The sequence below is a fragment of the Festucalex cinctus genome, chromosome 16, assembly GCF_051991245.1.
Source record: "Festucalex cinctus isolate MCC-2025b chromosome 16, RoL_Fcin_1.0, whole genome shotgun sequence".
NCBI lineage: Eukaryota > Metazoa > Chordata > Actinopteri > Syngnathiformes > Syngnathidae > Festucalex > Festucalex cinctus.
Window position 1 is genome coordinate 5,173,905 of NC_135426.1, and position 12,980 is coordinate 5,186,884.

Sequence of the window (12,980 nt, forward strand, 5' to 3'; positions counted from 1 at the left end):
TAGCGGAGGCGCTGCGCGGGATCGAGTCCTCCCTGGTGTGATCCGAGCGACATGTCTCTAATTATGCTGCATTCCAGGACACTCGGTTTTCCGAGTTCAAACCAGGAGGTGTGTACAGGAACGCCCCCTTGAAAAAGAAAGACTCCGACTTCCCAAGTGACGTCACTCTACAATGGTTTCCCTTTTGGAAACACAGACCGTGATCCCATGTGGCTTACATGAAGTAAGCTTGTGTGTTAGTGTGTGAATGAGTGGTTACAAAAAAATAAAATAAAAAAAACACACAGACCGTGAATGTTAAAACAAAATTTATTTGAGTATAAAACGATAGCTTTCTTCATTCATAAATATTCGACATAACTTGATTTAACGCAACGTCTCCCGGCATGAAATTATACGGTGAACTATGTGTATTTAATTCAATCATCTAGGTTTTGGGCTAAAGAGAGTTGAAATGAGAACTTCTTTTAGATGTCTATATATGAACGATACTGTACATTGATCAATTACTGTTTAAAGTGTATGGGACATGAAAAAAAGTTACCCTGAAAGTATTTTTTTTTTTTTAAAAAGAGTACAAGTACAAATAATATGATTTCAATGATTACCGTGTTAAAAACGCAATGACAAGTGCTTGTAAAAAATAGATATTTTCGTGAATTTCCAAAACATGGCAGCTCACTGTCGACGCCCCCTTTTTTCCGAGCCTGGACACTCGTGACGTCAGCGGGAGTACGGAAGTTGGCGAAAACAATACGAGGATATGGAGAACTACACGGATAGTAAGGGGCTTTCTGACTCGCTATCAAGTGTAGAGTTGGAATTTGACGTCCCCGACTACACAAGCAGTCTTCAGACGAAGATATTTCAGCCCAGGAATGTATCCAGCTGTATCGGTTTGAGCCTTTTCTTGATGAAGGTGCTGGTGCAACTGTGTCCGGTCGTCTGCGTTACAATGAAGGTGGCTGTGACCAGTTTCAAACTGCCGAGGTAGAGGACGACATCGGCAGGCTCCAGAACACAGAATGGTAAATCTTACTCTTTATTTTAAAATGGAAATTATGGACTAATAATGCTGTTTATATTTTTGTATGGGCGAAATAGCAAACGCTTTGTGGCCAAAATGTAGCTTGGTTATTATGCTTTACTTGTTATAGTAAAAAGCTAAATTATATTGGTAGAAGCGCACGGTGGCCGAGTGGTTAGCACGTCCGCCTCCCAGTTCTGAGGACTCCGGTTCGAGTCCAGGCTCCGGCCTACCTGGGTGGAGTTTGAATGTTCTTCCCGTGCCCGCGTGGGTCTTCTCCGGGTACTCCGGTCTCCTCCCACACTCCAAAGACATGTATGGCAGGTTAATTGGGCGCTCCGAATTGTCCCTAGGTGTGCGTGTGAGTGTGGATGGTTGTTTGTCTCTGTGTGCCCTGCGATTGGCTGGCAAACAGTCCAGGGTGTCCCCCGCCTACTGCCCAGAGCCAGCTGAGATAGGCGCCAGCACCCCCCGCGACCCTTGTGAGGAATAATCGGTCAAGAAAATGGATGGATGGATGGATATTGGTAGTAGCAAAATGAACTTATCCATCTTAAAATGCAAACCATAAACTAAATGCTGCTTCCTCGCTGTCATAAGAAGTGAAGCCACCACTGCCCCTTTTACATTGCCACATGCCAACCACTGTGAGACTCAATTCACAATGGAAAAAGTTTACAACATGCATTTTGGAAATTAAATTGACCTCATACCAGTCAGATGCATGACACTTTTTTCTCCTGAAGTGCTTGAAATAGATAATCCAAGTATTTCCTCAAATAATGAGCAAATTCTTTGTAAATGTTATAAATGGCTTAAAAAAATAAAATAAATTGCTTGTGCTTTGCAGGTGTTCCTGTGGTACCTGTGTAGCAATGGCAACAGTGAAGGAGAGCGTTTGCTGTCAGAGTCCGGAGCGCAGCAGAACCAGTGCATCACCCATCACTGGACGTTCAAAGCGGTGTGCCTCAGTGTGGAAGTCTTGCAGACCGCTTACCGATTCCTTCTTGTGTAGTGTCAGTAAAAAGGAGAACATTTCCATCGAATGACTACAAAGGATACCACGAAATATGATATAATCATTGTTTTCGGCAATAAAGAAAAGAGGATTGCTGTTAAAAAACAGCTTGAGTCACTGTCTTTAGAAACTAAAGACCAAGTTCGAAATCTTGGGGTACTAATAGACTCAGATCTGACCTTCAGCAATCATATTAAATTCATCACTAAAACAGCCTTTTACCAGCTGAAAAACATATCCAGACTGAAGGACTGCATGCTTCAAGCAGACCAAGAGAAGCTTATCCATGCTTTTATCTCCAGCAGACTAGATTACTGTAACGGTCTTCTGACTGGACTCTCTCAAAAGAACATGAGACAATTGCAGCTCATTCAGAACGCTGCAGCTCGAGTTCTGACCAAAACAAAAAGATCAGAACATATTACTCCAGTACTTAAGGATTTACACTGGCTCCCTGTCAGCTGTAGAATCGATTTTAAAGTTCTGCTACTCGTCTATAAATCACTAAATGGTTTGGGTCCTGAATATATCCAAGAAATGCTGATTGAGTACAAACCCAGCAGGGCTCTGAGATCTACAGACTTGGGCCAACTAGTGGAACCCAGAGTTCGAAGCAAACATGGTGAAGCTGCATTTAGCTATTATGCTGCACACAGATGGAATAGGCTACCAACAGAAGTGAAGTCAGCCCCGAGTGTAAATGCTTTCAAATCCAGGTTAAAAACTTTGCTTTTTTCTTATACCTTTGATTAGGGACTTTTAAACAGCTTTAATTAAGTTTTTTTTTTTTTTTTTTTTTTTTTTTTTTTTTTTTTTTTTTTTTTTTTTTTTTTTTTTTTTTTTAGTAAATTTTGTAACCTATTTTTATTTTTATTTTTTTTCCTCTGAATGTTAACTACTGTTTTTTTATGCTTATGTGTTGTCTTTCCTTGTGTAAAGCACATTGAGTTGCCTTGTGTATGAAATGTGCTATACAAATAAACTTGCCTTGCCTTGCCTATAAATAAATGCAATTATACAAAAGAAATACATGGCTTTTTTTCATCCAAAGTATAAATGAACAAATAGACAACAATCAGCTATGCTTATACATTTACAATGTACAAATTGCATCTTGCAAGTCGCCAAACTATTCAGTGATTCATCTCCCACGAAAAAATAAAATAAAATAAAAATCAAAAGGCAGTAGCTCCCTACAATTGGTAATTTGTCACAAAATCCAATATCCGAGTCTGAATTTGTCATGTCTAAAACTCAGCTACTACTCCACTGAAAAAGTTAACGGTAAGTAAAGTGTGAATTGTATGACCCCACAGCCTCTGCCTTGTCTGGTTTCTGAAAGTGCACACAGTGGTCGGCGTTCTGCACTTCCTGGTCCAGCGCCCGCCAGCTCTTCAAGGAGTGTGTCCTCATCCAGATTGGCCCACTGACAGATGGTCTCCACAATCTTCTTAAGATCCTCCACATATTCTGTAATAATATACCCATTGAATTATTTAATCGTGTTGTACATATATGCAAAATAATTAGAATTAACTTTCATTTCTATTCCTACTTTTTCCCACTATGTTGTGATTAGATTGTTGAATTCTAATTGTGGATGTAGATATTTCAAATAAAAAATGCATACGAAATGTTGGCTGCCCCAGGACTTTGCGCACGATACAGGACTGTCTCAGAAAATTAGAATATTATGGCTTTTTAAAAAAAAAAATATTTTATTTTATTTTATTATTTTTTTTTTTTTACTTGGTCTGAGGAAATATTCCAATATTTTGAGATAGGATATTTGAGTTTTCTTAAGCTGTAAACCATAATGAGCATTATTAAAATAATAAAAGGCTTGCAATATTTCAGTTGATCTGTAATGAATCCAGAATGTATGGCATTTTTGCTTATTTAATTGCATTACAGAAAATAATGGAATTTATCACAATATTCTAATTTTCTGAGACAGTCCTGTAAATGCTCCTTTCCTGTACTGTACTTGGGATAGCACACAGTGTATTTCGCGTCCCCATCCTTTGTAACATCCTGGATCTGGTGTGCATTTTCTGCATGGAGGGTCTGGATTTCCATGGTCACCAAAAGAGCTCTGCCTGGACCAAACTGTCTGGACTCATGAAAATATGATTCCATAAACACATGTACCATGCAAAGTATGTTGTTTGAGATGATCAAAACCAATTGTTACAATAACTATCCTTACCCTTTTTATGTCCTTTAGCTCCAATTAACACTGCTACGGTTCGTATTGAGGGCAAAAAAGAAGAACAAACAAACTTTTAAATAAAGTATGTTGAAATGCAGGTAATATTTACACCTATACAGCCAGTTTATTCTTTGAAAAATGCACAATACATTTGTAAATTACATGTACATGACAAATTTGAAAACTAGGTGGGGTGAACAATTTGTTTTTCCATTAATTGGTGTGTTATCAATCATGTATATTGTACAGTGTACATTTACTCACATTTTGGATGCAAACGCCGGGTACATCACCTAAATCATCTTCCAAACATGTCGCCTGTGTAGCAGTTTCCTTCGACTCATACTCACTCCATAAGCATCTCATCCACCATCTGAAACAAAGTTTGAACTGTTTATTAACTTGGGCATGATGATGCCTTCAACACAGATGCACAGCACAATACATAATACAAATTAGAATAGACAACAAATGGAAAGTTAGCAGTTCCTCATTAGAAATTGGTACCTTTTCATTGACTGTATATTAATGGGCTCTTTGCACAAATCTACTAGCTGGCGTGACCCTAGACACGACAACACTCTTTGGTAATAAGTGATGCCCAAGTTGATGATAAAACACACAGCAGTCGTAAGCTTGCAGCGGCAAAGCAAAGACGCTGACTTCCGTCCTTCCGCTGACGTCATATCCGATTCGGCCGCTGGGAGCGCGCCAATGGCCAGATTTTGCGCGGGTAATTTAAAAATAAGGAAATACTATTTTAATAGGTTTTCACTCAACGAGCCGCTCATTTTGTCGTGTATATTATATTGTTCAGAAACACATATTAAAAAATGTCCTGAGCTGTCCCATACACTTTAAATGGTAGTAATCCAACATTTTGCCATCATTTATACAACCTACAGTTATTTTTTTTAATTTGATAGTTAATATTTGCTTGATTAATTGTATTAGATTCGGGCTAAAATATATACCATTTATAAATGGGCTAATTTCAGTCTAAACTTGGACAAGATGTCTAATAGACCTCTATGGCTCAGTGGGAACTATATGGAATGCTTATGAAATAAGATAAAAACAATAAGTGAAGCAAAATTGCGAGAAGGTAAGTTTGCTGGAGGTCAAAAATGAGTTTTAAGAACAAAAATAAAAAACAAATTACCACTATCCGCCATTTTGGTTGTTTACTTTTGCCTTGAACGCTTTCAGGTCGGAACTGGGAAAAATCAACTCGGATATATCCGACTTCTGACCATTCTCGAATGCAGCATTACCAACCAGATGGATTATTTGACACGTTTCTACACGAGTTGCAACTGAACTATTCATCACCACGCAGGCTTGAATTATGTCCATGCGCATCACACAAATACAGGACGGATTCCTACAGCTTGGACATTATGACACTGGAGTCCCTTGATCGCGATATCATGCCTTACCATCTCCTTATCTTCCTACAATCGAACATCACAACACCCAATGGGGCTGCTCGATAAATAAAGGCTCGTAATTACAGGATAACGTTAGTACCATTGTTTGCACAATTGAGACGAAAACAGCGTCCAATTAAATTAGGTGAAACAATAAAGCGCCAATTAAAGGTGCCCCGAGGTGGGTTACTGTAAACAAACTGAATGGTGCGAATGCTGACTGTTCAATTCATTGTATTTGTCGTCACTGTATTTGCAAAGGTTTACTGGTGAAGTGTAAATAACATCGACTGCAACCATTTCCAAATCGGTGTCTTGCTCAAGGTGTTGCTCAGGGCACCTTTACGACAAACAACCTGTTCCAATTTCCATATTTTATGACTGCCTTCTGGTCCCTGAGTTAAATCTCAACAGACTGATTTACTGATGCCTATGACTTTATGTAAAAATAACTAAAAATAAAATAAAGAAAGATAATAATAATAATAATAATAATAATAATAATAATAATAATAATAAATGACAGGGCAGCATATCACATCAAAATTGTGCACATGCACGACAATAATAAAGGTCAAACAGAATTTTAAAAAAAATGTTGCCTGAGGCATTCTTGATTGTTGGGTTTATTTAGTTATCCATTTATTTTTTGGGGATTGCGCAACAGTGCATCATCACCTGTTTTTGTGTTCAACGCAAAAAAAAAAAAAAAAAAGAAAACTAGAAAATTTCAGTAAGTATTCAACTGACTTCCTCACGCTGTGGGATCCTTGCAGCAATTTATTGCCTCAAGATTGAAAGTCCCAACAAGTTAATTATTAAAAAAAAACAAAAACATAATTGATAGACAATAACAAATGAATATAAATGACTACATTTCACCAGGCCTGGTTAGGCAAGACTCAAAATCTGTCCTCTGTCGGCCACAAAGGTAAGCTTTGTGTGCAGATGAATTCCCGCCTACTCAGCTCAACAATAGTTTACAGTAAAAAAATTTCACGGTACATTTCCAAAACAAAAATCTTAGCAAAAGTATGTATACTGAAATAATGATGATCTCACATCAATTATTCGTAATTAGCAATAGTAAGTAAGTGATGTATTCAGTTTGAAATTTGGGCCTGTGTAGTGTAACACTCAGTATGCAATATATGGAAAAAATATCGATATCGCAATATTGGCCCATGCAATATGCATATCGCAAAGACATGCAATAATTTTCATATGGAATTGTTTTGCTTTTACCTAAATTTGACCAATCAGACACAAACTTAAACATGCATCACCATCCAACAGTTGAACATCATCTCTAGTAATTAAAATTAATTAACTAAGAACACATTGAACTTGCTTATTTTATCACATGAAAAAAATGTTATTCTTTCATTTGATAATAAAAATTTTATTTCTTTAGGTACTTGTTAAATATTGCAATAATATCGATATCGCAATATTCAACAACTATATTGCATGTTTTTCCAATATCATGCAGCCCTAACATTCAGCTATTTTTTGTTGACGTATCAATACCAATGAGTGCATCCATCGGTTAAAGTAGAAGAGCATTTAATTGTTATTCTTGTCACTACATGTCTGCAAAATAATTTTTGGACTAATTAAGTGAAATTTGTGTCATTTCTAGGGCTCCACTGTTACAATATAGAAATTTTGAGGTGATTCTGATATTTGGCCGAATAAAATTCTGATAACCAATTAATCACCTGTTTATTTAAAAAAAAATAATAATAATTAATTACTTTTTGGTGTCTTTAGATTACAACAAAAAAAAGATATGAATTACAGGCAACGACAAATCAGAGAGAAATTGGCTGTTTTTCTATTTGGGGGGGATGTTCAAATGTATTCTTTTTTTTAGTTTTATGCAATTTGCTCATGTTGCAAAAAAAAAAAAAAAAAAAAAAAAAAAAAGACAAATTTTAAAAGATTATTTTTTTTTTTAATTGGTTAATTACATCAGCCAGCCGATTAATCGGCTGGGCCTGAGTGATTTCACACAACCTGGTTGGTAATCCCTGCTACAGTATTAAGAGTTTGTCTTGGTCCACACTTTGCAGCTGTCACAGCTTCCACTCTTGTTATGTGCTGAAGGTTGGATCCCAAAGCGCAGACACAAATAAGATTTTAACTATTTATTCACATCGAGAGGCATGGAACAAACTTGACTAGACGAGAGACAGAGTTGAACAAATGAACAGAAAGCAATAATTGTGGCAAACACACACACTTCTCAGTCTGATACCACAGACAGTGAATCGATCTGGTTGGTTCTGACTAAGTAAAGGATTAAAGATTGACATCACATAGGTCCTGACATCACATAACATCACAGCGTTTTTTTCCAGTTGAAATCAGATGGTTACATCAGTTCAAAACTGACACTTGACCTCACGGTCATGAACCCAAACTTAACAGGTCATGAACTCAAACTTAACCCTGGCGTGACCCTAGACATGACAATTCTCTTTGGTAATAAGTGATGCCCAAGAGGTTGTAATTTTCGGACAAACGTCTCAAGCACTTGCCTCGTTAAAATATCTTCACGCACATTTTTTTTGGTGGCCACGTGACATCCCAGGCTGACAACAAGACGGCCATCGTTTTATGCCAGTACTTCTGCCTAAGTATGCTGGCGAGCTTGCAATTATTCCGTGCCCAGCGAGATGGCACGTTGCGTCTATCCGACTACGATGGCAAGCGATTGTGAAAAGCAGACGTGGAGGGTGAAAGGGAACAATTTATCCCACGTTAATTCTTCTCAAATCTTCTGCTTTCAGTCAAAGTGAGCAGCTTTGCATTCTTGTGTTCCGCGAGCTTTATAGCAACCGGCGGCAAAGCGTCACTGGCACAATGAACGCACAAGCATCTGGTGATTATTCCGGCAAAAATCATTTCTCGTCATTGTCCGCCCCGCCGACACACATTTCTCATCCTATTGTGATGTAAAAAGTTGAGCGGGAGCAAACGAGCTGCCGCCGAGCATTACATTCCGCGCCACAAAAGCGAGCGGGGTTAGCGTCCTGCACGACTACCTGGGAGACGTATAGAAGGGCTGCCAGACGCTAGATTAAGCGCAGGCTGTGGTCATTTTGCTTTGCTATTGTGCCGAGCTGGCGACAATTTGATTATCGGGCCCCAACCTGGGATGGATCGACGGAGATAAAAGAAAAAGCTCTCACAATAAGCAAATAATACGAGAGAGGAAACAGGCTTTCCCCATGAAAAGCCAGTCATTTGAATAACTGGCACATTTGTCAAGGCGCATCACAAATGAACAAATGTGCCTTTTATCACTTTTGTCATGCCTTTTTTGTTGCCTGACAGCAGCTTTATCGGACTGATCCAAACGCGGTGCAAAATTGTGCCTGCGAGGTGGCTTTGCTTTTGTGGTTTGTTTCAGCTCATCCAATTGGGACAAACGAAGCACGGTGCACCCTCATAACTTGAATACAATACGGCACAATAACGGAAATGAAAGTTGGCATGGAAATGGGGGGGAAAAATGCACGTGAACAACACAGTGAATATTAATTAGTGATAGATTTATTTATTTTTTTAATCAAATTTATGTTTTCCTCTTTCTGGACATTTTTCAGGATACATTAAGAAATGTTGCATGAACCCTATGACGGCAATTACATCATATTAAATTTGTGCTGTCAAACGATTAAAATTTTTAATCTGATTAATCACACTTTTTAATTTTGATTAATCACGATTAATCAGCTAAATTACTTGCGTCTTCGTGTAATATAAAATAAATACAAAATACCGTAATATTTTGACATTAACGCATTTTATTATTTCACTCATTTGCCAACATTGATTAAATGCATGTACGCAATTGCATGCACGTGCGTATTGCTCAAAACTTAGCAGCATCATATCAATTGGGTACAATTCAGCAATTGACCTTTCGCATAAGCTCCGCCCCCCTTAGTTACTGTTGCTAGTCCGTCAAGCTTGGTGACTCCGACAGCACAAGCCGTGACGGGAAGACTTACATCTGCGTGTATTAGTGATTTCTTTTGGAGCAATATCAGTGCAATATCCTCCAGATCGAGGCAAAAAGGTTTACAATATGCAGTGGAGGGTTATAGTCATAATAGAAAATTAGCCAGCGAAGGGGAAACATAAGGACGCACGCTAAATCTGAGAAAACCCCATGACCTATACTTCAGATGCAACCAGCACAGCATTATGGACCAGTCGTGCTCTTGTACTGCCGGGTAAGTTTTCTTACTTATATTAGTCTAGTATTGTTAAAATATGAGGATTACTTATACTGTTAGGTCAGCAAGTTAGCTAAACCTCGGTGTTTATAGCTAGCTAAACATTAGTTGTTTTTTTTTGTCTTTGAAAGCATCAGATCAGTCATTGTTATTCTTTGTCCATCATAAAAAAAATATTTATGTCACCCTAGCCAGAGGGATCACACTCCTCAGCCTCCCTGGTAAGGTCTATTCAGGGGTGCTGGAGAGGAGGGTCCGTCGGGAGGTCGAATCTCGGATTCAGGAGGAGCAGTGTGGTTTTCGTCCTGGCCGTGGAACAGTGGACCAGCTCTACACCCTCCGCAGGATCCTCGAGGGTGCGTGGGAGTTCGCTCAACCAGTCCACATGTGTTTTGTGGATTTGGAGAAGGCGTTCGACCGTGTCCCTCGGGGAGTTCTGTGGGGGGTGCTTCGGGAGTACGGGGTGCCGGGCCCCTTGATACGGGCTGTTCGGTCCCTGTACGACCGTTGCCAGAGTTTGGTCCGCATTGCCGGCAGTAAGTCGGATTCGTTTCCGGTGGGGGTTGGACTCCACCAAGGTTGCCCTTTGTCACCGATTCTGTTCATAACTTTTATGGACAGAATTTCTAGGCGCAGCCGAGGCGTGGAGGGGTTCCGGTTTGGTGGCCTCAACATTGCATCTCTGCTCTTTGCAGATGATGTGGTGCTGTTGGCTTCATCAGGCCGGGGCCTTCAGCTCTCACTGGAGCGGTTCGCAGCCGAGTGTGAAGCGGCTGGGATGAGGATCAGCACCTCCAAATCCGAGACCATGGTCCTCAGTCGGAAAAGGGTGGAGTGTCGTCTTCAGGTCGGGGATGAGATCCTGCCCCAAGTGGAGGAGTTCAAGTATCTTGGGGTCTTGTTCACGAGTGAGGGTGGGATGGAGCGGGAGATCGACAGGCGGATCGGTGCAGCGTCTGCAGTGATGCGGACTCTGTATCGGTCCGTCGTGGTGAAGAAAGAGCTGAGCCAAAAGGCAAAGCTCTCCATTTACCGGTCGATCTACGTTCCAACCCTCACCTATGGTCACGAGCTGTGGGTCGTGACCGAAAGAACGAGATCCCGGATACAAGCGGCCGAAATGAGCTTCCTCCGCAGGGTGTCCGGGCTCTCCCTTAGAGATAGGGTGAGAAGCTCGGTCATCCGGGAGGGACTCAGAGTCGAGCCGCTGCTCCTCCGCGTTGAGAGGAGCCAGCTGAGGTGGCTCGGGCATCTGGTTCGGATGCCTCCTGGACGCCTCCCTGGGGAGGTGTTCCGGGCATGTCCCACTGGCGGGACGCCCCGGGGACGACCCAGGACACGCTGGAGAGACTATGTCTCTCGGCTGGCCTGGGAACGCCTCGGGATCCCGCCGGAGGAGCTGGTTGAAGTGGCTGGGGAGAGGGAAGTCTGGGTTTCCCTCCTGAAGCTGCTGCCCCCGCGACCCGACCCCGGATAAGCGGAAGAAGATGGATGGATGGATGGATCACCCTAGCCATGGATTTAGTTAAGGTTAACAGCCTTCAAGCTGCTCCCTTGTCTGGTTCAACACTTGTACAGCAAGCACAAGGTTGGGATACTCCGGAGACGGGTGTCCGTTCACAAAATGCTGCATGAAAAATGAAAACAAGATAAGCTCGGGGCACTTATTAGGACGCTAAGTTTTCCAAAATTGACGAAGCTTTGTGTTAACGTTAGCTCGCAACATTTAGACAAATGCAAAAGCTAACAGAAGACATTAAACTAACATTAACCACTGACTGAACAAGCTTAACTTAGATGGCAATGACATTCTAGTAATATATATATATGTGGTAAAAGGGGGGGGGGGGGGGGGGGGGGGGAGCAACAAAGTCGATTTTATGAGATGGATGGCACGCCCGACTTGGGTCACCGATATGCCTTTATTTCACTGTGGCCCCCGGATCAAGCATTTATAGCGGGACGGCTGTAGCACACGTTCTTTTCTTTGATATCGTTTTGTTATTGCCCCGAAAGCAAACTACTCTACAGCTAGCTAGTTAGCCCGATAGAGTTAGCATAGTCTTACCTTAGCACAGTCCGATTTACATACTCCGTAGGCACACCGCTTCATTATTTTGGAGGTCCGGGGCTTGTTAATGGTTGTCACTCTTATTCCGTAAAGTTTTATGGTGGTTAGCAGTCTCGTAAGCCATCAAATAAAATCAATCAGACTATGGACGTCATCGAGAGCTGAGTAAAGCGTGACGGACTATGCTTACATAGCAACGGTTGCTAAATGTGTGATTGGTCAATGCTCGTTTGGGGGGCGGAGTTTGCGAAAGGTCAATTATATTGCAAAGAACGTGCTGAATGCTGACGTAAATTTAGTAAGAGCATCATATCAACTGGGTGCAATTCAGCAATTATTAATTAATTAAACACAAATTACTTTTGTTTTATCTAAAGTCCCGTCGGGGTTTTTTTTAAAGTGAAATTTACCACCGAGCACACCAACTGGAGTCACCCCGCTCATTTATACCGTATATATGCATTATATGTGTATATACACATATAATATATATAAAATACTAATATGTTTGTTTATATTTATGTCTGTTTATTATTACATTTTTAACAGTTATAAATGTATGAATTTAAAGCATTGTGACCGGATGTATCAAATATGACACAAATCAAAAGTCATATGTAGAAGTTGATTTAACAAAAAAAAAAAAAAAAAAAAAAGATTGTTTAAAAGGACCAATAAATACTCTATTTACAAAGAATCCGAATTTTCTCATATATTTCATGGTTCAGGCTTTATAGGAATAAAAGGAATTATGTACTGCACTAAACTATACAGGGAGTCCACAAGTTACGTCGGAGTTCCGTTCCTACGCTAGCGATGTAACCTGAATTTCGACTTAAGTCGAATTTCCCCATTAACGTCAATATTTACATCAAAATCATTTGCATAAAAAATCATTAAAAAAAAAATTAATAAGATGCTGTACAACTGAAGCCCAAGTTGCCGATGTTCGTCGGTGTCTCCTTTCTCCGA

At 40.3% G+C, this 12,980-nt stretch overlaps 1 long non-coding RNA gene across 2 annotated transcripts; it reads right to left on the reverse strand.

Moving 5' to 3' along the window:
* Positions 1–3,065: 3,065 nt before the first annotated feature.
* On the reverse strand, positions 3,066–12,250 carry LOC144004181 (uncharacterized). 2 transcript variants are annotated; one of them, XR_013279226.1, is made up of 3 exons: positions 12,006–12,250; positions 4,522–4,630; positions 3,066–4,287 (listed from the first exon to the last, which is right to left on the reverse strand). It is a non-coding gene; the product is annotated as an uncharacterized LOC144004181 (long non-coding RNA). The 2 variants fall into 2 exon arrangements; XR_013279225.1 differs by having other exon boundaries at positions 3,066–4,630.
* Between the last annotated feature and the right edge of the window lie 730 nt (positions 12,251–12,980).